The sequence below is a fragment of the Cupressus sempervirens genome, chromosome 11 (genome assembly GCF_028749045.1).
Source record: "Cupressus sempervirens isolate cs-2001-9-10 chromosome 11, ASM2874904v1, whole genome shotgun sequence".
Classification (NCBI taxonomy): Eukaryota; Viridiplantae; Streptophyta; class Pinopsida; order Cupressales; family Cupressaceae; genus Cupressus; species Cupressus sempervirens.
In genome coordinates, this window is record NC_143128.1 from 476,026,307 (window position 1) to 476,053,046 (window position 26,740).

The 26,740-nt window shown below is 33.8% G+C and overlaps 1 pseudogene; it reads right to left on the reverse strand.

Annotated features, from left to right (window-relative positions):
* Nucleotides 1-13,137: 13,137 nt before the first annotated feature.
* Nucleotides 13,138-26,740, reverse strand: part of LOC149530441 (serine/threonine-protein kinase Aurora-2-like) — a 167,872-nt pseudogene continuing 154,269 nt past the window's right edge.

Consider the following 26,740-nt stretch of genomic DNA (forward strand, 5'->3'; position numbering starts at 1 on the left):
AAGAAGTAAAAAATTATGTGACTTAGGGTATAGACAACCCAAATTCAAGTCACCAATCTAAATATGCACCAATAATGAAAGATCAGTGGGCAAAGACAACCCATTATCAAGCCATAAATACAACCTATAAGTATAAACTGCTCAGAATATTGCACAACTTATAGACCCAACAAGTCATCTTACATATCCAAACCAAACATTGATAATCATATCATCATGAGACTAATATGAACTGAGTATACAATGACATCAAATCTTAAATCTCCAAACATACAATGTCATAAAATCATAATGCTACCATAGTCAATATATCATAAACTATTTAGATTAATATATCTCCAAATAAACCATGCCTAACCTACACCAATTTTGAACTAATGTGTGGAACTCTCCAAGAGCTTTTTGTTGACTACTTGAAGTCCAAAATCTGACTCTGCATGCCCAAGTTAAGCCCTAATTTGTGCTGAAAATAAATAATATCTAACTTTAGTGCTCTTAAAACCTAAAAAATGTCAAAATCATAGAACCAAACCTAACCAAGTTTTAATCCTCTGAATTAGATTTCCAATGCCTATAAGAAGTCTAAAATCTGGTATATTGAGAGAAAGTTATGGTTGTTTTACTAAGATAGTCTTTTTATCATTTTCACTACGATTTTTTTTTGTGACAAAAATTCCAACATGATTAAATTTGATAGTCATCATGGGTTGACACTCAAAAACTCTTTCATTTCCTCTAAACATGGCCAAACTAGGGCATATTATATATCAAAATTTATGGAAACGTCAACCCAGATCCAATGGTGAGGTTTATTTTTATACATGGGTTGACACTCAAAAACTCTTTCATTTCCTCTAAACATGGCCAAACTAGGGCATACTATATATCAAAATTTATGGAAACGTCAACCCAGATCCAATGGTGAGGTTTATTTTTATACAGGATGCCATTTCTGCAAGCTCCCCCTAAAACCCTCATTTAAATGAAACATCAAAAAATCCTTTTGTCCAATAATTTCACATGCCCAAAATCTACCAACATCCCATCATAACAAAAAACCCAAAACCCTTAGATTTGCAATAAACAACTCATATATCTTGCCCTTTCTTTTATCCTCTCATGCATTCACATGGATTCAATCTAGGGTTACAACAATAAAACCATATCTTTAATACCACTTGTAAGGAAACTTGCAAGAAATAATATAACTATTTTTACATATCCCAAAATAGATTTGAAATAAATATGCAATTAAAATCACATGCAAGAGAATAGACAACATACCCACAAAAACTGTGACACGAGATATACCCTGGGAAACTCTCATTGAGAGAAAAAAACTCAACCTCCAAAAACATCCATCACCATGTATTATTCAGCAAAAACACTATTGCAATACAACCATAGAAGCCTTCAAAACCATAGCCACAACCAAACAATCCATGTGAACACGCATGAATCCACACATCCCATGCCATGTTTCTAGCCTTCATAAAAGCTCCCTTGGCTAACCTGTCAAGCCTTGTCCCATTCAACTCTTTCCCTTTTTCCTTTTTGTCTTTTCACTTGTCTCTACAACTACCCTTGTGGCTGATTATATAGTAGCAAGTCTCACAAAACCATCAAGAGGTATTACATAAACCATGTGCTACCTAACCCATTGATCCTACATTTAATATTAGAAATTTAGTTCTTTTCCCCAATAATAAATAATTACATGAAATATTATCACAATGTTACAATACAACTCATCAAGTATTTCCCATGAGAATCTTTACATGTTGCATGTCTGTCTAGGTGCAACATGTTGTGGTGTCCACAACACGCCCCATTCCTCACTAGGAATGGGGACCCCCTACTTTTTTGCTAACTCTTGAACTCACAGTTCGAGAGTTGGGAGAAGGTATTAAAAGTTAGAAAGTATTAGAGTCGTGAAAATTTGAAAAAAAAAACAAAAAAATTAGAAAATTAGAAAAACACAAAAAATTAGAAAATTAGAAAAAAAAAAAAAAATCAAAAATTTTAACAAAAAAAAAAAAAAAAAACTTCAAAAAAATCATCATCATGTGCAAGTGCAAGCATGCACGAGTGGAGTACATGCCGCGCACTGGTGCACACACCGAGGCATGTCATGCACCCTGTCGGCACGGGGTGAGAGGTTATAAAACCCTTCTTCACCTCCTTTGCACTTAACATTTTCATTTGGTTGGAGTCTGCCACACCACTGAGGTGAGCACTTGGCATTAGCATGGCCCACGATGCTTAACCCAACACCCGCAGCGCACAACTTAGCACCTACGACACTCAACCCATTGCCTATGGTGCTCAACTCATCACCCGCGATGCTATAAACTCTGCCGTGTGGTGCTTTGAGCACATGCCATCATCCACCAACATCGTAGCGACGCTCATTTTCATTTAACTCATAGTGGTGCCTTAGCGCATGCTGCCTGTGCTTGTGTGCCCATGCGCAACATCCAACATTGTGGCAGCACCAGCCACCTTAAAACCTTTGCGTGGTATTATGCTCGTGCCCGTGCATATTGCGCCCACCATTTTGCATAGCACTGTCATGCCCCTGCGCTTGTTGATCTTACCAGCACCTTTTGCAACCTATGTTGTAGCGCTTGTTCGTCATGGCACCTTTCGCAACCTATGCTCATGACAGTTGTCCGCTCGCGACACTGTCAAAACCCTAGCTGCCTCACATTCTTGATATCCAATTTTGATTTGCATTTAAATAAATTTTAATTTATTTTATGTTTGATTTAATTTTTGAAAAATAGAAAAATTAAAAAAAATAATATAAAAAATAAAAAATAAAAAAATAAAAAATAAAAAATAAAATAAAAAATAAAATAAAAAAGGGACAAAATGAAAAAAAAATGAAAAAAAATAAAATGCCCAAATGGGGCATTTTTTTCCTTTATGTTTATTTTAATTCATAGTTTTTACGTTTTATCCTTGGACTAATAACATTTTTTTCTCACAATGTGTAGGTAATCAAATGGCGTCCACATCCGGAGTAGCACCCAAACCTATCATGTTCAAGTTTCAAGGTGTACCTTTGAAGTTGAGATTCCATGATGACCACATAGAAATTGAAGATACCGACCTGGGGCACACAGACTTGGGAGAATTCCTGAGAATGTGTAACAAACCCATAGAGAGATCTGCACTAGTATCCGCATTGATCCATTCTAGCTTGGTGAACACAACATCACATCCAGTGTCGATACAGTCAACAGAACTAATCATGGTATTGGCACAACATTTTGTTGCTGATGAGAGAGTGGTCAAGAGCATGATAGGGGAAGTGGTGTTGGATCTGTGAGCCAACAACATTGAGAGGGTCTTTCATCTTCCTAGAGTAGACTAGTTCATCTGACTTTCCTATGAAATAGCTGAAAGGTGGTATAAGGAGCATCAACAAGAGGCCATTAACATAATATAATCCTTGTATCTCATTGAGAAGCCTCCTCAAGGAAGGATAACTGACAAAGTGGATATGACTCAGGGATACATGAAGAAGGACATTGGGTACTCTATTATTCTCTTGAGCAAAGTCATGGGCTTACCAGTAGCAGGTCACGTCAGCACCTTCATGGTCAACTTCATTGAGACCATCAGACAGGTGAAGATACCACTGGACTGGGCCGCCACACTAAGTGAAAACTTATGTAAATAGTTGAGGACGGTGAAGGACAATAAGAAGTTTTACATGACTTCTTACATGGTATACCTACTTGCAACAAGGGCAATAAACTATCCTAGTTTGTATAGGAGAGGTAGTATATAGGACCCCAATGCCTGGTCATACATAGTCTATCCCCAGCTAGTGAAGAGAAAGCTCTTAGGGTAGAGCAAAGAATACATAATTGTGAATGATGCGTTCATCTTTGCGATCATTCGATTCATTGAGGGAGACTATGGGAAGAGGTTATCTGATGAAGCCAAAGCACAAGTCACAACGTTTGGAGCCTACTTCATCAGTTCAAAATGTTCACCTATCTACGAGTAGCTGGTGCATCCATCAATCCTAAGAAGCTCCCGAGATACCCAAGTGATAAACTGGTGCTATTGGAGATTTCTCGACAAATTGAGTCGGCCCATGAGAATATAAAGAGGCAATGAAGACCTTGTTGGGTATGGCCATTTGTCATTGGACCATATTAGGTGAAGCAGAAGCAAGACATTCTATCTTTTGAATGGGAGTGGGAGAACTATTCCCTTGAAGAATACAACTCTCCCCGACCATATTTTGACAATGTTGGGAAAGTGGAGAGTCTAGCAAGAAGAGACTTCCATCATGAGGATGCTATTGAAGATCCTTGGATGAATGCCACAAATGACTACAATGTCCACATTAGGGACTATGGTAGGATGAATTTGTATCTAGTAGAAAATGCTCTCTAGTTGAATATCTTGGAGGAGATAAAGCAATAGGATTCCAAGGAATTTCTAGACCCCCTATTCAATGCAGATAAGATTGGTAAAAGACCTATTCTGAATGCAGAGGTTGATAGGGAGGAAAGAGACGATATTAATCATTGAGCGAGGCATGTTATTAGGATGACAAAGGATTGGATCAAGAAACCTTTTCCACTTGATCTAATTCCTGACATAGTGATCTTCCATGCACATGCTTGCCCAGAAAGAGGTAGAGGAAAGAAAGTAATGATTCCTACCTTTACAACTCAGTCTCCTATCAGGCTAGAAATAGTGTACCAGCTTGATCACCTAGTTGGATATTATCACCCTCTTGAAAGGAAGGGAAAGAACAAAAGAAAGAGGACCTCTCCTCAAAGAACTCAGATAGAACAGGTGCCTCCCTAGCAGCAGGAACAAAGTCCACAAGGGTCTCAAGATACTAGAGCTACTCAAGTCTAGGATGAACCTCAATTGCCTCCCATTGTACCTAGTCAATCAGAAGAGGGAGAAAATTTTCAAGTCTCCATTCTTCCTGCACAAGATGAGCCAACTTCTCCTTCTACCTCCAAGAAACAAAAGAAGAGGATTAAGATTTAGATGAAGAAAAGGCAAAGGATCAGTAGAAGATTAGTGCCTGATCCATCTATTCCTGAAAGCATTTTGGAAGGAGATGAAGAGGAGGAAGAAGAAGAATCAAAAGAGGAAGAGGAACAAGTGCCCCTATAGGGAAGAACTTGGCTATCTAGAGCCATATAATTGTAAAGGAGAAAGAGTGCCACGAGTACCTCGCCATCCACTCAAGCATAACTTTTAGAGATTTCTTCTTTGGAAGATGAAGTATAGAAGTGGGTGGATGAGTAGAGTGAAGAGAGTAATGATGTTTTCTCAATGTTAGATTTTGATTTCATACCTATAGGTATAGAGTTGATCAGGAACACCCCTACAGGTGAACCTCAACAAGAAGACTAGACGCAAATGCTGCCAGACACACAAGGTCCTGATCTTACTCCTCCATCTCTACCTCAAGTTACAATGCCCCACACCTTAGAGTTCTGAGGAAGAACAAGTTCAGAAGGAACCATTATTATAGGAGAGACCGAAACAAATGGTGATCGGTGAAGTTTCAGATGGACAAATGGTGGAATATTCTCAACCACTTTCCCAAGACATCAAGGTTCAAGCTACAGGGTCTACTGAGACTGAGGCTACACAAGAAGAGCCATCACAAAAAGATACAACTCCCAATAGGAGAAAAAAAGGGAAGGAAGTTGTAGAACATACTCCATCATCAAGAGGCAGGTCCTCAGTAGGACACATCCCTAGATGGATCCGAAAGGAAATAATGAGTACTAAGCCTCAATTCTGTGCTTCAGAGGAAGATATTTGTGACATTGCAGAGATCTTGAACAAACCTAAGTCTCTGTCACATGAGGTAGCACCATTGGTGTTTGTCACCACCATACAGAACTAGGATTTATTTGCATAAGTGGCTCTCCCTCCTGAAGGCACAGATGTAGAAGGCCTTAGCCTTGAAGACTATGAGTTAAAGGATGTTATGTTGGGAAGGCCTACACAGGATTCGACCTAAAAAATGATGACTACGGGAGTCAAAGAGGTCCTCAAATACATGGAACAAAAGGAGATTGAACTTCAAGCACTTTGAAGTCAAGTTGAGATCCTAAAGGGATATCTAGCCGAAGTCATTGGCCCTCTTGATCCTGAGCACCTCAAGAAAACTCTAAACATTGTACTTAGAGAAGGGGGAGGTGTGCAATTGGACCTATTTTTGAAAGCTTGTTAGGAGTGGTGAGAAAGTTTTGAGGAGAAAGGTGTTACAATTATCATAGGTAATTTGAAGTTACTTCATGCTATGTAGGAGAATGTGAATAAGATCATAGCAATTTTGAAGTAGGACTTTAGTATCATGGATGAGGTATGTGCGTAGAGTAAGGATTTGTAGACTTTACAAGCTATAAAGGGCCAAAGATATTGGGTTTTGATCAATGTATATATTGGAGAAGAATTAGATATGATTGATGACTAGATAGAGAAAATAATGGATAGCAATAAAGTAATGGAGACATTACATGAGGAGATTCATCGACTCAAGGACCAAGCCTGAGAGTAGATTTTGGAGGCAAAGAGACACTATAGTGATGCATGCTTGGATATTTTTGAAGATGAGGAATGAGAGAGGTTGTTACCTATAGAGATGGTAGTGGAAAATTTCAAGAAGATTTTTATGGAGATTATTGATAATGAGGACATCTGACAAGCCTTTAGGACAGAAGAAGCCTTGTTGGAATTGGATACCAAACTTGGGGATTTTGCTAATACTTGGATTGAGGTAGAAAATTTTTGATAGAAAGTAAAAGATAAATATGAGGCTTTAGATCTTCTACATGCAGCTAAGATTGTTGAGATGATAGAGAAATTCAAGGGCAAACATCCAAACATAGCTTTGGGATGAAGAAGAACAAAACCTAGATGCTAGAATTCTAATTTTGACACTTAGTAAAATTTTGAGATTTTGACCCTATCGAGGTTTGTAGCTCCATAGGTACGTAGGTTCGTAACTTTTCAATTCAGAGGTGCACCAATAGTTAATTTCTTGTTCCAAAAATAGTGCCTTCCATGCATCAGGAATGCATTTTGAAGGCAGTTTAACTTTGACATACGCCTAGTAAAGGACCAACTTGTATTTTTGGCACCCCCAAGTGCTCCTACTTTGACTAAAGGCTTCCTCCTACTTTCTTTCTCATGTTTTTTTTTTTTTTTTGACATTTAAAGGGATCATGCATCCAATTAATGAATAAAATATGGATGGAGTCCCTCTAAGCACTAGATTAATTGTTAGTCTGTATATATTTAGTTTTTTTTAATGTTTTAAAATCATTTTATTGCATGAAGATATCTCTCACTCTCAACACAAATTGAGGAGACAATTTCTTAAAAAAACCCCATTGTAATATGTAACAATGTCTGCTATTATTATGCAATAAAATTATGCTTTTTGTGCTTGCATTTGGAGTGTAGTCATTCTTGCCTGAATGTGTCATTGTTTTGTGAATTCTGTTTATGGAATTGTGATTGAGCCAAAGGTTTATTGCATTGTTTTTGGTTGTGCGATCTTTTAGTTTTGGTGTTTGCTACAGATTTGCAAATTTTGCCGACGTAATGAGTTTGAGAAGAGATCATCAAATTGTGTCTACAGAGCTTTTTTGTCTCGCATGAGTGCACTTTCTGTAGCCTTACAATTTGATGAAAGATGAAAGATCATATGATTATTAAAGTTTCTCACCGACAATTGCATCAGTGGATTCTAGGAAGCACTACTCCTATTTTCATTGCTTTCCTACTGATTTCTTCAAAAGTTTGACTCACAGTATGTTGTTTTCTATAGTTTATGTCCGTTTAGGATTTCAATTTCAAGTCATTTCAATTTCATGTTATTTTCTTATAGTTTCATTATTTGCTTTGCTAACCCCTTGTTAGAATAGGAACTCATTTTACTTGCATTGTTAGAATTCCATTCATTAAAAAAATCCAGAAAATACAAAAATATTATTCTTTTGTGTGTAATTTTTGAGACAACAAATAGATTTACTTCATTTTGAGATTATAATCAGAACCAGCAAAGGCCTCCTCCTTAACAATCACATTTATCTTCAAGTAAGAAGATTTTGGTACATTGCAAGGCAAATACTGAACCTTGGAGTTGATCCCAAAAGGATTAGCTTTTCAAGAGAGGAATTGCGTAATGGATTCCTGCTGCTGACCTTGTGCAAAATGACTGCCCAACACAACATTACATAATAAAATAAAATAATAAAATATAACAATATTATGCAATGTGTGCAACACCCATTATCTCAAAACTCTCTTCATATGTCCAACTTTAGTGCATATGAAACATTTACCTTTGAATTCATGTCTTACCTCTTTGGATGAATCATCTTGCTTAGGTTTTTCAACTTGCTCTGTTATTCCAAGGTCATCAAATTTCTTTGTCAATTCAATTTTCTCAACTTCATCAAATCACTTGAACTTTTCTTTAGGAATTTTTGTTATAGAATTTGGTTCTATCCTAATCTCATCTTTCTTTATTGATTTCTCTCCAAGAAGATATCCAAGGCCTGTCTTGTCACAAGAAAGTCTTTCATGAAATATCTATTCATCAATTTTCTTAGAACTTGTTTAAATTTTCTCTAACTATTTTTTAGCTTGTATCAACTCTCCTTTCAAAATGATGTTGTATTTTTACAACTCTGCATGCTCTATCTTAATGAAATCTAACTCAGATGTCACTTGACTTAACTAGGATCTAAGGTCTGCATTCTTAGATTTTAGACTAGGTTCACTCTTGTTGCCACTAGTCTGAAGACTTAACTTTAGTTCAATAATTTTCAACTCATGTTTCAAGATCTCATTCTCTTTCTTGAGATTTTCTATATCATCATTAACACTACTCTACACAGAAGTTTCCTTGCTATATTTTAGATCATCGATTTCATCTTTCAATTTACCAATGCAAACTTTTGCATTTTTGTATCTATCTTTCCAAGTTGTCTATCTCTTTAGTAAGAAGATCAATCTATTCAAGAGCTTCTTCAAGATTCTTCTTCAACTGTTCCATATTCATTGGGATCTTACTTAAGTTGTTAAGCCTCTTCAAAGTAATTGTGCTTTGATACCAATTGTTAGAAATAGATAATACTAAGAGGGGGGGTGAATCAATATTCTACAAACTTTGATTTATAACTTGCATATCAAAGTAAACCAACAATGTTGAATAGTAAATATAACCATACACATAGAGAAATCATAACGCCATTATTTGCTAATTAGGGAAACCTTAGCCAAAGGAAAACCTTGGTGGGGATGATATCCACTAGATGATTCACTAAACAATAGGATCCTATTAAGGATATTGACCCTGTTAGGAGTCTATGAAGTACATATAGTGTCTCAAGTTATTGTTAGAAGCCTCAACCTTGTTAGGAGTTGCTACAACCCTATTAAGAGTTGGTAGATCAATTACAATGTACACAAGAAGAGCCCACTACCCTAATATACAATTATACATTTTAGTTCCTTCACATAATAGATATACATACAATACTTTCTTGTTGTTGTAACTTGCACTCGCTCTGATCTTACATCAAATTTTGCATCACATAAGGCTCACAAATGATTCTTACAATAGTTCACATGTCACATCTAATCATGCAACTTCCACAATATATGCGCATCACACACATTCATTGTGAAATACACTTTCTCCATTATTTGCACAACATAAGATCTTTACTTATACCTTGCACATTCACAAATTGTTGCTCAGTCAGCTTCCATGTCTTCACATACTTACATAATATAAAATAATATCCACATAGTTGGCTTAACATGATAGTAATTATTTTGAAATCAAAATAATTCCTAAAGTCATACAACTCTATTTTCTACTATGCTTTGTTTTGCATTGTTAAATACCAAAAAAGTTAAACTTACTATAATTTGTGTTGTACTGACCATACATACATGTGCACTAGTATACATCATCATGACAATTTTACAAACCTTTCCTCAACTATACATAAGTTAATTCTCTGCGCATCATTTGTACTATTAAGATCTATTCACTGTACTCCTACAAACTATCTAATATATAGATAATTTTATGTCTATGAATGATTAAATGAAATACTAAGTATATTTTTCCATACGTGACAATCATCAAGATATCTAACTCACTATATTTCTAACAATAGGTGACTACTTGGTTTCTTGCAGTGAATGAACATCAACCATTGCTTCCACCTATGCTTCTATCTACTACTCAGATGCTTCCTTTGCTTTGCAATCTCAATCTTTATCACCTTAGAATAGTAGGGCATCTAGATCTTGGGGGAATGCACCAGCCCTATATTGTGTTCCCCATTTTTTTCTAGGTAGACCCTTAAAATATAGTGGGGAATAGTAGGGACAATAATCTGCCCTTACAATAATTTGTTTGGGGGCCCTTACCCTTACCCTTAAAATAGTGGGGTAGGGTGGGGTGGGGTTATAAGTTGTAGGATGTAGAAAGAAAGTGAATGCCAAACCTTCAAGTGAATGGTAGAAAGAAAGTGAATTCATAAAACTCATTTTGAACTAGAGACAAACCTTTGCAGTCATGAAATAAAAAGAAAGAGAGCTTTACGGAAAAAACTACAAGTCTATGGATTTACTAGCTCATACTTTGCTAATTAGTGCCTATTATCTATATTGATTCTTATGTGAGATCTCATATTATTTTTCATTTTAGGAGCTCCTATAGGCATTTCAGTGTTGAGCATTTTTCAGGCCACATTCATAATAACAATCTTGTTTTGTTTTGTTTTTATCTTGGTTTTATTATCTTTTATATCATTATTTGAATTTTGGATATTATTAGATTGCATTTCAATTTTGGGTTTGAGGATATGCTAGAAAATGTGGCTTCTTTCTAAATAGTAAGTGATTGCTTTCTCAATCTTGCAGTTGTTTCGTCAAAGTTATTTGCAAGGAGGAAATGAGTTTGTATAACTTTTATCTATTCTCAATTATATAGATAGGTTAATAAGCTTGTCATATATATACTACACTCAAATGATTGCGAGAGAACCATAAATCAATTTATTAAATTTTAAGATAGATAATGTAGGCTAGACCTTAGTGAGTTTGGGACTATTCAATCTTCCCATCTGTGATAAACAATTACTATAGCAAGTTTAGTAATCTTAAATTTACATTAAAAATAGGCATAAACAACTTTGCCATTATGATGTCCCCCATAATTTTTGCTTCAATTGAATTTTTTTTTTCTGGTGACAAGCTCCTTGTAAACTATGAAAATATGCACATACTTTATTCTCTTATATGAAGCGTGTTTGTTCTTTATCTCATACATTATCTTCCACTAATACATTTGACCCCATTTTTTGACCAATATTAGTCAAAACTTTGACCTGGGTTGGCTAAAATCTGGACCAACCAATTCGTCAAAGTTTTTCTTGTCAAAAATTTGACCATCTTATTGGTTGGTCAAAATTTTGACCAATACATTGGTCAAAAATATCCCAGAGTCCTAGTGTAGTCTACACTAGGCGTTGGTTGAAAACTATAGATAGTGGTCAAAAATTTCCACCAATACCTGGTAGAAAACTTTAGTGTTGGTCAAAATTTTGACCAATGCCTGGTAGAAATTTTTTGTGTATTGGTCAAGATTTTGACCACTATTTGGTAGAAACCTTTCAGGTATTGGTCAAAATTTTGACCAATGCCCAGTCAAAAACTAGCAGCCATTGGTCAAAATTTTGACCAATGCCTGGTAGAAAAATTTTGGGTTTGGGTTAGAATTTTGACCAATTCCTGGTAGAAAATTTTCAAGTATTGGTTGAAATTTTGATCAATGTTTGGTCAATATTTTTTTGAGGCACTCCATAAAACAATTCACATGCCTTGCCTATGATTTGACATTTTGAATGCATCTTGCACTCTCTCATCCTAATGATGGATTACAGAGAGTGATCTGAAATAGTGATGCTAAAAAACACACACAATCAAATCCAAAATGAACTTGCATTACAAATGGACTGTGGAAATATGATATTTTTAATTTTGCATGCATGTCTACCAGGACAATCACAATTATATATGTTTAAGTTGTGATTGTCCTGGTAGACATGCATACAAAATTAACAATATCAGATTTCCACAATCTATTTGTAATGCAAGTTCATTTTGGATTTGATTGTGTGTATTTTTTAGCATCATTATTTCAGATCACTCTTTGTAATCCATCATCTGGATGAGAGAGTGCAGGATGCATACAAAATGTCAAATCATAGGCAAGGCATGTGAACTATTTTATAGAATGCCTCAAAGAAGCTAAGAATATTGAAATACTTACAAGGGACTATTCTGTTGCTCTAAATATTATAGGCTTTTTTGTCTTCCAATCATAAGGATATTTATGTTTGTACACTTCTTCCATGGTAAGACATGAGTGTTCATCCAAGATCTTGACAATTGTCACATTTAAGTCATGGGCCCCTCCTTGGCTTTCACGCTTTTGGGTAGGTACAAGTACGTTCCTAATTATCAAGGCATGTTGGACATTGTTGGTTATAATTTTTTTCATTAACAATATAATATTATCACTCTTAGCTATATTCAAGATACTTAGGTACTACTAGGAACATCCTTTATAATTACAAACTGCCTACATACCCTATATCTCCAGAATTCGTGTTCACAATAAACGTGAACTCATATTTAGTGCACATGTTTAAATTTTTTTGGATTTTTTCATTAAAAGGAAAACACATGTTGAAATATATTTGGATCTTGGGTTTTTTTTTTCCCAATTAGTAGATTTTAGAGAGGAGGAGAAAAAGAGAGAGTTTGGCAAATTAATAAATTGTGTGAATGGCAACAATATAGGAAGGAGATACCAGAAATCAAAGAATAAACCTAGATCTATATACATGTTACATGTTTTTAGACTAGCAAGAAACACTCTATACATATCTAGGGATGGTCAAAAAATGATTATCGCAAATCAATACTAACTTACAAGAATCCTCCAAGAGGAAGGCTGCAAGTACATAGTTCAATTGAATTCCTAGATGAATAGCTCAATTGAATCCTCCTCTTGGATGAAGGCTACAAAAAATACATAGTTCAATTGAATGGTCTATAGATACCATCAGGATCAACATTTTGAACAATCCATGGATGTTGTAAAAGCTTGTGTAAAGGCAACCTCTTTAAGGAATCTTCCTACAGTAGCTGTGTAACCATGATAAAGTGTTACCATGATAACTAAAAAATTATATAAGTAGTGAGATAGACATATCTAACAAAATTGTCTTTAGAATATCAAGGCAACATATACTAACTTGAGATATTAGATCTTTAACTACAACAGAAACAAGTGGGTTTAAAGGAAATTTCAAATCCACTTTCACAATCCTGCATAAAAAAGTTAGCCATGGTCAAATCCATGCTTGAAATAAAAAAATATAAGAACCCTTCAAGTATAAGGCCTAAAAAAAAAAAAAAAAAAAACACTAAGAACTGAAACATAGTATGGCTTCTTAGACCTTTTGTAAGTGTTTGAATGCTCCTTTGTTTCAAAGGAGGAACCCCATAAAGAAACTCATAGCACAAGATCCCCAAATTCCATATGTCTACCCGAGAATCATGCTCCCCATTTTCCATTGGAATAGACATTTGCAAATATGTAAATAATCTAGAAGGTGAAAATGAAGAGAAATGTAAATATTACACACTAACATACCCATTTTAGGAGGTAAGTAATCCAAGGTTCCACACATTGTTTGCCTTCTATCAAAAGTGTGCACATGCCAAAGAAAATCAACAATTTTCAGCTCACCCTAACAAGTGAATTTGTTAATAATGTAATGATAAGAAAGACATCCTTGCAAGTTTAAACTAAGTATCATTAGAAATATATTCATCCTTGGCACTTACCTGTATGCCAATTAAAAAGTTCTTTGGCTTGATATCCCAATGTATGACATGCTTTTCATGGCAATATATCAAAGCTTTTGCAAGAGACACAATGTACTATACAAAGAAAGAGTCAATAGTTTCCAGACTAAAAAAAGAAAAGTAGATTATAAGACATTTCCAATTGTACTTATAGTAGCTGACTGCCTTTCATTGAAGCATTTACAACGTTGGAGCTCTTTGTAGAGCTCACCTTTTACAACATATTCAAGAATAAGATAGACCCTACTCTAAATAAATTGATGAATCAAATAATAAATTAAAGAAATAATAGGGAAGGCTTTGATGAAAAGTAAATGTCACCCAAAATATTAGAACATTGCTAGATATACACTTGATAATAAAAGTATCCAAACAATCGAAGTATATTTGGATGGCAGAAATGACTTTGAATTTCAATCTCCCTATGCGACTGGTGCTCTACCTGTGATTGCTGGAGCTGGTTCTTGAATAGAACTTTTAAAGCCACAACAAATTTGCTTTGTTCACACAAGTGAAAATAGCTAGTGAATCATTAAGTGATAGTCCTTCAATAAAAAAAATTATGCCATTCAAAATCTTACTTCTCTTACCATATGATAAATGAGAATCACGCATTAAACTTATCATGTCCCTTGGTTGTAAATGAGAATCTCACTATTTATGATAAAAAAAAATATAAGAAATAATTTTTATGGATATAAGAGAGCAAATATAACCCCAGGGCCGGGATCTAAGCTACAGGGATGTTAGTGTCACACTATGGAGCACCCCTCAGGCATATTTCTAGAAGCATTTTTTTTAGCAAACAAACTGGGATCCAAGCTACATGGATGTCACCATGGATTGAGTGTTATGTGTTAGCCTAGGCCCCATTCTAATAAGATGGCCATGATCAACTCGTTAGAAAAATCTAAAGCCACTGAGGCTGATGTGAGGTTTGAAACTTAATTTTTTTTGATTTCAACATGGGTATACAATTGAGTTTCAGTTATGTGATAGTCGATTAAGATGGCCATGTTCAACTTATTAGGTAGAATCTCAAAACAATGAGCCTACTCAATTTCAAAACAACACAAAATCACAAAAAAACTAAAAGACACTGACCAGTTCTACCATTAGATTTGGGATTTGCATAATGTAGTCCAATTGATCGGGTGTCAAGACAAAAATGCATTGACAATAACTGAAAGCTAAAAGTGAGCTTAAAATTTTGACTATGGTTGAAACAATGAATTCTATGAAGAGATTCAGACTTTTACTAACACTACAATTTCACCCACAGAAATAACTTGTTAGATTAAATCTAAAACCAATGATACCATGTTTAAAACTCTATGCGATTTGGCTTTTCTTCTGTCAATGTCTACTTGGGTGGGGATTGAGTTATGTGTTAGCCGAGGCCCCTCATATTGATAATATGGCCATGATTAATAGATTCTAGATGAAACAACATGCTTTACCTTACAGACCTAAGGAGTGCACATCTAAGTATTGTAGAAAAGCCTGCATATCATCAATGAGCATAAGTACTAGTACCACACATAGATATGGACATCTGACAAAACTTGATTTTGTAAAATACACCAACAATCTAGAACTAGTCTATAGGTTAGAAATAAAATTGGTTTCAACCCACATAAGGAACAAACTAAGCACTGTGTCACTGATCAACCATTTGACTACAAAATCATGAGAGATCAGAACACTACCAGTTAAGGCATACCATTTCCAACATAAAATTATAGTGTCGAGGCATGTTTAAATTGTAAACCCTCCTAAACCATAAAGAAATAGAAACAAGAAACAAAACACCCAAACATTAAAATTCCTTCATATCTCAGCTGCCACAAGCTCTTTGTACATAGAATTTTAGCTTTTGTCTTTAGTTGGGAAAGATAATATTGGCATAAACAATAGATAGATGTGAAGACCAATACATGGATCTATTTGCATTGTGTACTTGTTACAATAGAGATCATAAATAGATGTGAGCAATTATATTTACATAATATAATTGTTAACATTAGTGGATCGCTGCACAACCCTATTTGCATTGTGATATTTGCTACAACATAGATCATTTGTGAAGTATTTGACATCACAGATAGTTGAAATCACTATTACATGAATATATTATGTTTCAACTAAGAGTTTATTTGTAGACTAAGTGCACAAGCATATTCTTTACAATGCATGGTGGTCTTCAACTGTTATATTTTGAAATGAATGTGCCAAAATTTCTTGTTAAATACATTTTTATATTCATATAATCTTTTGTAATGTGCTCTTTAAGTTCATGTCATAAAACTATATGCAAGAGATTATTAGTATTTGACTTGTTATTAAAAATTACTTTTCTAACAAATCATATATAAGATATTTGTCCCATTTCAAAGTTTGTTTACTTAATTTATAGTATTTGAGCTGACCAAGCCTACTCAACCATACTCTTGAGCCAAGTCTCACCAAATCTTGGAGAGTACCTAGTTAAGTCCTGCTCAAAAACTTTCAAGTCTTAGGCTTGTCCTAAGCCTTGAGATTGGACAATTCTGATACCTGAACATAATAGCCCTAGTGATTGAAATTTCAAATCTTGAGAGTTAAGGGTCATATGATATGAGTAAGATTTGAATTATATGACAAATTGATAGTCAAATTAGATTTTTATGTTCTCTAAATGCTTTGATTTCATTTTTGTGCTTAATTATAGGGTTTTTGTTTTGTTGATTTAGTGCTAATTTTTTATATCAATTCTATGTTGTGTCCTAAGTTTGAGTCAAAAATTTGGAATGCTAATCAAGTCTAAGTCCACATCTTTGAACTATACCTTCATGTGCATTTTAGATACCGAGATAATTTACATATTTGATATTGAACAAAGATTTGTTGATTTTTACCTCAAAATTTGTGGTTCAATCATGACTATGTCATGAGATAGTTTTACATATAGGTTCCAGTAAAAATGCTTGAGACAAATTGATGGAACCAAATTTCTTCATGCATTAACAATAAGGTGACTTAATGAAGAGAAGATGAATATTATCGTTATGTTTTATAGAAAGACAACTAGTAAACAAACTTCCAATTATTTTCAAGATAAGAATTATAAGAAATATAAGTTCTAAATAATGCATTTTGTTTTAACTAACAAGCTATGAAAGTCACATTTCTTTGAAATGAAGACAAAAATGGAGGAATGAATTTGCAAAAAGCAGATATGGGAATCGTATTTAAATTGGAAATAAAAAACATTTTAGGCTTAAGAATAAGGGATGCACCTTTAGCATTTTATCATTTTTGCTAATATATCGACTCTTTGCTATTGAAACTAATGAGGGAGTTTTAATATTTGCATCATTTTGATCCAACTATTACCTTGATAACAACATCTTGTTTTAGCCCATAAATGTAGTATGCATCACAACAACTCTTGCTATTGTAGAACATTGGGTTATTGCTTCTTGAAGTATATTGCCCTACCACGAACATAACTGGTTTTACCAAATAGTTGATGAAGTCTATTTATTTATTATATTTATTTTTAATTTATACATTCAAAAAATGGCTAAGAGATTCTTTCCTAAAATCTCAAAAGAATACCATGTTGCTCATTGATGAGGGTAGAATTAAACTAAACTATTTAATAAGCCACCCATTAAGTCTGAATAATATGGGGAAGTTCAATGAGAAAAACATCCCAATTGTTTGCAAATTTTATAAATTCAAGAAGGAAGTAAATGCTGATTTTTTAAAATAAGAAACATAAAAAGAAGTGTACTCTTATAATACCTATATTTTAGGAAGCATCCCTGTATTATATGCAAAAACAAGATTTGTTGCAGTGCCAATTGAGCTAAATTTTTTGGTTGCCTTTGTGCCATGAATCTCGTAATCCCTTGCTGGGCTATTGATACCTAAATATCAAGAGTAAAAGATTATTCGTATAGATAATCCAAAGAGCCAATGATTCATATAGATAATCTAAATAAAACTACCATAATTCACCTCAAGAGTTTCCTTAGTTCTTAAGGCACCTTAGAATATAAGATTATACACCAACATTGATTTATTACAAAAGAAAGTATAAAGAATTTGAATCCAATGCAACACTTGGTATCCACTTGATTTTTTTTTGTAGCTCCATCATGATTTTGTGTCCTTTTTGGTAGTCATTCTGGTTATGGGAAATTTTGTTTGCCAAATACCTAGACCACTTATTGTTTCCACATAAAAGACCACCTAAACAAATACAACTAAAAAACAACTACTCAACTAAATCAGATTTCAAGCCCTATAAATTGCAACTCACTTAGACTAGCAACTCACTAGTCAATCAGTCACATATTATCCTAGACTTCTAACTAGTAATTGGGGATTTTAAGCTTATTAAGACCACAACACATCATTTAGACTTGTGTTCTCAAAAAAAGAAAACCTTTAGAAACAAAGAAAAATGGAATGCAACTAAAAATAGCTCTGAAGGGAGAGAAGGAATATCAAGATAGAGAGAATCCAAATGATCGAGGTCAAAAGAGTAGACACAAATGAATAGACACATAAAATAGAATAAATAAGGATATTGTGTACAAGAGAAAGAGGGGGGCACTAGATTAGATAGTTTTTAGCTAGAAAAAAATTGCACTGATTATTTATGTGAAGCCCACTCCCAAAATGAACAGTCGACAAGTAGTTGAGCAAGATCAATCCATTAAATTATGGTCTCATTTAGAAGAAAATGGCTTAGGGAAAGTTGAATCTAGCTTAGAAGTGTTATGATTTAAGATGCATACCTACTTATTCGATGATCTTCCTCTTGATTGCCACAAAAATATGCACCTCTTTTAATTAGGAGCTAAGCACAGTCCACAACAACACACTAGTTTTTGTGGTTTGAAGAAATGACCTAAACAACAAACAACAAAAGAGCTATCAAATTAAGATCTTAACTACTTATTACTCAAAAATTTAAGTCTAAAAGCTCAGAAAATCCCCAAAATAACTAAATCAATCACCCAAATTACTGATTCAAAGTTTTGGTGAAGGAATTGTACTTGTTGTATAATGATTTCAACTTGACTCACCTCAACTTGAAATAGGTGATGAAGATTGAGTTGAACTCTTACAATCTTCTTTCTTGCTGTCTTGTGATGGGTTCTCCAAAAATTCTTGATTGTATTGTCTATCCTGCCTGGTAAAATTTTTGCTATTCGAGACCACCTGAGCTTTGAGAAAGAGATGTATAAAATCATTTAGTAATTTTATTAGAGATCAAAATTAAGATTAATTATTATTATTTATTAAATTCAAATAGATTGGAATCCAAGATCTTCCATATAAGAAACTCTCAAATTAAGATTGTATTATGGACTAAAATGAAACTCTTAAATGTTATACATTAAGAAATAAATTAAATTTGATTTTTTTCTAATAAAAATAAGAAAAAATATTGAAACAATTACTGACAATTTTAATGAGTTAAGTTAATACCTGTTTTCCCATTGAGCATGAAGGTCAACAATCAAACGTTCTTCCTATGGAGTTATATTGGTGTGGTTCAAATTAGGGCGAAGAAAGTTAAGCCATCTTAGTCAGTAACTCCTCCCACTTTTGTTTAGGAACTCCTAGTTTTATCCTTATACATTAATGACATAGGACGTGGGAGGAATTACAATAATACTCAAAGAGATATAGATAGATAAGATTATGGCTTCACTTTATGTACCTGAAGCTTTGGCTAGAAATTCCCAACTCCCTTCACCATGGAGAGTGATATAAGAAATGAGATGAATGTCCTCCTCAAAATTCTAGAGTCCTTTCTTTCTTTCATCTTTCATCAACCCACCACCACTTCTTTTGACCATTATATTCTAATTTACTGCATATTTCACCAAATTAAAATTCATCTTTGCAACTGATAAAGTTAAAATGACACTATTAAATAAAACAAATTATATATAAAATTATTATCTATATCCATCTATTAGAAACCAAAAAAATGCATGATTAAAATATTAAATGGTGGACAACATTCATATTTTAAAAGAAAATCATTTGTTGGAAAACAAAGTTGATGTAATGTATATTAGTTTCTGCATTTTTTTCTCTATGTTTATTTTTCATCTAGTCACACTCTATGATTTGTCATCACTATGATTTTTCAATTCATTTTAATGATTGATTACATGGTGTAATAAACAAAAAATTTTATGCAAAGAAAATGTCTACAGTTAAATCCTTCAAAGTTCTGTCATAATATACCTGCTCTACTGTATGGTATGTCTGCGAAGAATTATGTATTGAGTAGGGTTGGAGCCCCAAACATTGCACATTTGTTGTTGGAGTTTCTTGATTTGGTACTCTTGTAAGATTGTGTAAGTTCATACTTGTGGTGTATATGAGCTAGAGTTCTCAAAGAGAGGGTTGTCACTCCTTAGGGTTGAAGCCCTTAAAAGTTGTAATTGGATTGAATATTTGTGAGACTGGATTAGGACAATAGATCATAGTAGTTATTATCATCATTGTTTTCTCCCTCATTGGGTTTCCACATCACATTATTGCATTTTGTGCTTATTGATTTCATGGTGTAATTTTCTATTGTTATGGTTAGTGCTCTAGAGTACAAAACTGATTAAAGCGAAGAAGCTTGAATTTGATTATAAAGTTTGTTCACTACTAATTAACCCTCCTCCACAAGCACCCCCCCTCCCCACACACTCTTAGTAGTGAGCCTATCTTCACAAGCACCCCCCTACGCCCATTCCCCCCCCCTCCCCACACACTCTTAGTAGTGAGCCTATCTTCTAGGAGACTAGTAGAGGGCTCTGTGAATTTATTTTATCCACTGTACACCAATGAAAGTGAGGGTGAGTTGCTTATGACATGGATGATAATTTTGGTTTATAGCCTTACCATAGCATTACACCTTCTTTACAAATTCAGAGTTGGGAATCCTTCAATAACCCATTGCTTGAGATGGAAGTTGAGTAGTCATACCATTCTATGAGATAGGTAGAATATCACTTGGTTCTAGCATTGCACTTAAAAGAGAATACATGGTATTAGCTTGGATAGATGACTCAGGCCACAGGTTGAAACATGATTGCAAACTTGAGGGTGATACCATTTCATATCATGGGATGATTAGTCACTCTCCAAGGACACTGACACTTGTGATATATGCAAATGAAGAGGTAGACTAAGAGTGCATCATGCTTGTTATGGTGCTTGGGAATGTAGTTTCTTCATGTGATGCATTGGTCTTAGGGATCAATCTCAGTTGGGTGTTAATGTTGGGATTTCTCAACAAGAAGTAATGGAATTGGTTGGGATTCATTGGAGTGACCTTGGAAGATATAAGGATAAAATTTTCAGATGTTTAGGTGTATTCACCATTTTACCGGTCACTTTGTGTCCCTATTTCATCTAGAGATTGATTGGGCCAAGATTCTCAATAAGGATTGGGGCATTGATCAAATTGGTACACTTGAGCTTGCTGCTTGGCAATCCTTGGTGAAGGAAGGCTCATTCCTTTAATTGTGAAGTTATTGGTTGGTTGCAAACTAGCCACACCACTCTGTAGTTTTCCCTAATACTAGAGAGTTGGCAAGTTCTTCTTGGCCAAGGCAGGGAGAGTTCATTGTCTCAAACTTGTGTAAGCTTCTTCCAGCCACTTTTGAGGCAATCTGGACTGAGGCATTACTCAAAATTCATGCTAAGACTATAGGCCACTCCTATGCTTCAAATAGAGTGTTGAAATTGGTGATATCATAATGTATTTCACAAATTCATGTTACGGGCAACACTAGTCTTGGATCATTTTAGACCTACCACATGCAAAGTGTCTATTTTATATTAGTTTAAGCTTCACTTGGTTTCAAGAATACTATAATATTCTCTATGTAACAAGGCCAACCACATGAAGATGGAAGCTCATTTGACCTCACCACTCTCCCCCTAACATCAATCTAAATTACCCATTATCATCTAATTACATACTTCATTCATTCATTCATCCATTTATGAACTATAACATTCAATCAGTACAATGACATAACATTCATTAATATGATATAAAATTCATTAATACACAATACTAATCAAGAATTCATTAACACATAACAATATTCATTAACATAAAAAAAAAAAAAATCATTTGGTGCACTGGATTCTTGGGCAAGGCTTTCAGATTCTTTGCATAGGCATGCAGCCACGACTTTATAGCCTTCCTTGAAGGAAATTTTGCTATCGTCATCTATGAGCTCCACATTGAATTTTGTGCCCTATATTTTTTGCTTAATATCATCAATTTTCCATGTATGGCTTCATTAAACAATTTTTTTTGCAACATTATATAAAAAAATAAATATGAAATTTCATTTCTCCTACTTACAAGTCAAGACTGGAGATTCATATAGCCACCAGTGCCAAGTTTGTATTGGAAAAACTTTTCTAATCTCGCTTTTGTAGCCACAGATGTGTCTTGCAATCTATAAACAATTTCAAACATCTTAGATTATATATTTACAAATATCAATAATTAGTGTATGATTACAATGTACTTAATACTATCATGACATACCTTTTTTTTGGCCTGTGCTGCTTCATTTACTCTATTTCACATAGCCTTTTCTCCTTTGCATCTTCTATTATTTCATTCCACTCCATCAGTTGAATCATAGGAGGATGGTTGTACTTTTGATTATCCTTAAGAGCAATTCTATATTGATCCCTGACAATCTTTATATGTTTTAATACTCTTTTGAGAAGTAGGCCAATGTCAAAAATGTTCTTTTCCAAATTTCTCCTCAAAAGATGCAATAAATTGATTTTTTAATTCCATATCTTGTGAATTCCACCTTTAAAAAAAAAAAAGATTGTTAGATCAATAACTTTAATATATTACAATAAATGGAAGAAAAGAAAAATTATGTAGCAATGATATGAAACTATGTACCTTTTATGTATGGTGGATCCAAATAGTCTCAATGTCATATGAAAAAGATGATCAAAGAAAGCATTATTACATACAAAAACATAAAGGGTTTATCAGTCCAAAATGAGTAATGTAAAAGTAAACTAAATTTACACTTTAAATAATAACAATTTTAAAGCACTTGGAAGCTTTTTTTCTTTTAATGGAAACAAAGTTTTCTTGTTCAGAAATAATGTCCCTTCATATGAACTAGTACTAATCACATGGACTGCTGCAGAAAGCGGATCAGCTTTAGAAGTGCTACTCTTTGTTGCTCTATCAACTGAAACATCATGACAATTAAAACTGACACCAAATGAAATGAAAGACAAAGAAACACCACTAGTCACACTTTTATTAGAATTGCAATCTAGATGTACTAAATGATGATTTTATTTTATTTTATTGCATTCATAGTAGAAAAGAACATCTATTGAGCAATAGAGAACACCTATGTGAAAGAAATGAAATAACATTGCAACAATGATAATCAACATCTACATCATGGAAAGAATCATAAGTTTAGTGCAATAATTAATGTTCATCAACTTGTAGAAATACCTCTCTACTTGTCTCCATGTATCTCTATGTGTGGGTATATATAAGTATGTATGTATGTATGTGTGGTGTGTGTATGCATGTGTTTGTGTGTATGTAAGCTTCTGTAGACATCATTTAAGCACTAATATGCTACTTTTCTATTCATCAACTTGTAGAAATACATTACAAAATATAAGACATTACAAAATATAGCAAAACAAGGTTTTACTAGTTCTAGTAGGCATAAATGAGGATGTTTGCATGGTCCTTGTTGCTAACAATGCACCAGGCAATATTGGACTGCCAATCAAAGGAGGAGTCTGCACTTCATCATGAGCTGAAGAATACAATATTGTTAGCAAAGACATTTGCAATGGATAAAGATCAAATGGGATACTAGCTAGAAGCATCCACAAAAAAAAAAGGTAAGTGTTATAATGTTGATAAAAATAAATAAAGAAAGTGTTACTTACACGAAGTTTGTGTGCAACAACCCTCACCATCTTCACCATGTGATGTCGAAATGACACATATGTCTATACAAGAACACATAAAACTAGAGATCATGATCCATAAGATACTATAAAATATTAACATCTATTGAACTTCTATTATTGCTTTAGTTGAGTTACTGTTTACCTTCAAAGATTGGATTCTATGGTCCAATTATTTTCTTAGTACCTCTTTCTCCTAGCTTCTGTCACCCTTGACGATAATGTTAACAAGTTCATCAGTGTATCTTTGTTTAATTTTCTGGGTGATGAACACAGGGTTAGCACTAAGGGCAATGTTATGTAGAAATGATGCTTGTATTTTAGATCTCATTTGATCAACAATTATTCTAGCTTTTTCCTATCATTTGTGACATCAAATATTAGTAAAATTTCATCAAAATAACTCCAAATTCATAACAAAAAAACATAATAATATGACATTTGTTTCTATATTAACATTAAAAATTACAATAATTAATGTTTACCTCCACTGAAAGTGTTTGAGATGGTGCATCCACGTCGCCCTATGAAAAAAAATAGTAAGTCTTAGAAATCAGTAGCGAAATTAAAGTAATAGACTTACCAAAAAATAAATAAATAATAAAGTAGATTGTACATGTAAATCATTTGTCTTAAGTTAGCCAAAAATTTGGTGTAACTAATGTGTATATCTAAAAAAATATTTGACATGTTCTACTTAATGTTTATATCTGCACATATGGTTTGGAAAGAAAAATTTGGTCATACATGAACCCATCATAGTTGACATTGATCCTACCTGGACATTTCATTGATCATCATGATCTTCATCCATGTCATCATCATCATCATCACCACCATCATAATACTTTTCACTTTGATCATCGTCATCACCACTGCCATCTTCATTACCATCATCATCATCTTCATGACCATCATCATCATGACCATCATCACCATGATCATCACCATCTTCATCACCATGATCATGATCATGATCATCATTATCACCATTATTGTCAACGTGACCAAAATCATCACCATCTTCTTCTTCTTCATCACTGAGTAACTGTCATTCTTGATAATCATTTACTTCATCTTGTGCTTCTTCAATATCTTCTTCTTCCATCACATTATACTTTACTAACCTTCCTCTCGGGTCATGTCTAACAATAAATGACTAACTTGGTTTTTGTAGAACACCAAAGTAAAACACTTACTTACACTGGCTTGGAAGAACATAGGGTTCATCTCTGACTGGCTCAAATGACCTTGTATTAATCATAGTAAATCCACTATCATGTTCAATAATAGTCTTATCAGGATCATTTCGATTTAGTCATAACTTGAACCATTTGACAACAAATAAAACTCTTTTAAATGAATTAAATTCACACTCAAGTATATCATCCAAAATTCCATAGTACCAATTTTTAGATTGTTGAGGATGTATATCAGTTCTAGACAAAATATTGGTGACTGCAAAGACAACACTTATCTTAGAATCACATGTTTTCTTTGTTTCGTCTAACTTTTTTGTGAAAAATTTATAGCCATGGTAGTACATAGCTTTGTGGTGTTTGACATGCAATTATTCAAACATGTCAAGATTATTTGTATCAATTTGTGAGTTGATATTAAACTTATGTCTCATGATTAATAATTGTATGTGTACTTTTGTATCTCTTAAGCCATATATTAGATCAAGTACCATTGGTGTGCCATTGGGATCTCCATTATGATGAGCTTCTTTAACCAATTATGTGACACCATCCCATGTTAATGAGTGACCATTTTCTTGAGATTGTTCAATCCATACCATCATCCAATCAGGATTGTTTGCAATATACAAATGTAGTGCATCCCACTCATGACCAACTATAAAGAAGACAATTACACCAATTAAAAACAACTTATATATATTGATGATGGATAAGAATTATTAAACTAAAAAAAAAAAAAACTTATAATTACCTCTCACCCTCCTCAATCTATCTTTCCTCGTCAAGTACTCCCCTTCAAATTTGTCATTAGAGTTGGGATTCCAAATGTGATCTACATGGATATCTGTTGCAAACTTTGAAAGATATTCACTAATGTATACCATGGTCTAGTATACCATATATCCCTCTATCATAGAACCCTCAGGATGTGCTCTTTATCGAACCAAGCCTTTCATAAATTTCAAGTGCCTCTCAACCATCCACATTGACCTAGTTTGTACAGGTCCACACAATTCAATCTCCTCAACTTGATGTATGAGGTAGTGTTCTTGAGCATTGAAAAAAGTTGGAGGTAAAAACTTTTGCATTTCACACATAAGCTATGGAATTTTTCTCTTCCAATATTTTATATCTTTTTTATCAATTTCTTTAGTTGATAACCACCTAAAAGAGATTCAACATGCAAAAACACATAAACAAGATTTCAAATAAAATTATACAATAGATTTCGGATAAAAAGCTACAAATCTTAGAAAAAACACTTCTAACCTTGTGTATTTTCCAAGATCACATATAATTTATTTAATACTATTGTCAAATTGGTGTGGAAGGGATAGAGGTAGGACATACTGTAATCATTAAAAAATGATCATTTCAATGTATTATTAAATAATGCAATAGGTAATACATTCAATTTTACAAATATACTATAAATAGAGAACATGACTTACCTTGATGAAGGTATGCCGATCATGTGTTTTCAACCCTGGCCCAAAATCACTTTTCTTTGATAGAAGAGTGCTTATATTTGTAGCAAATCCTGTTGAAAATTTTGCTTTTTT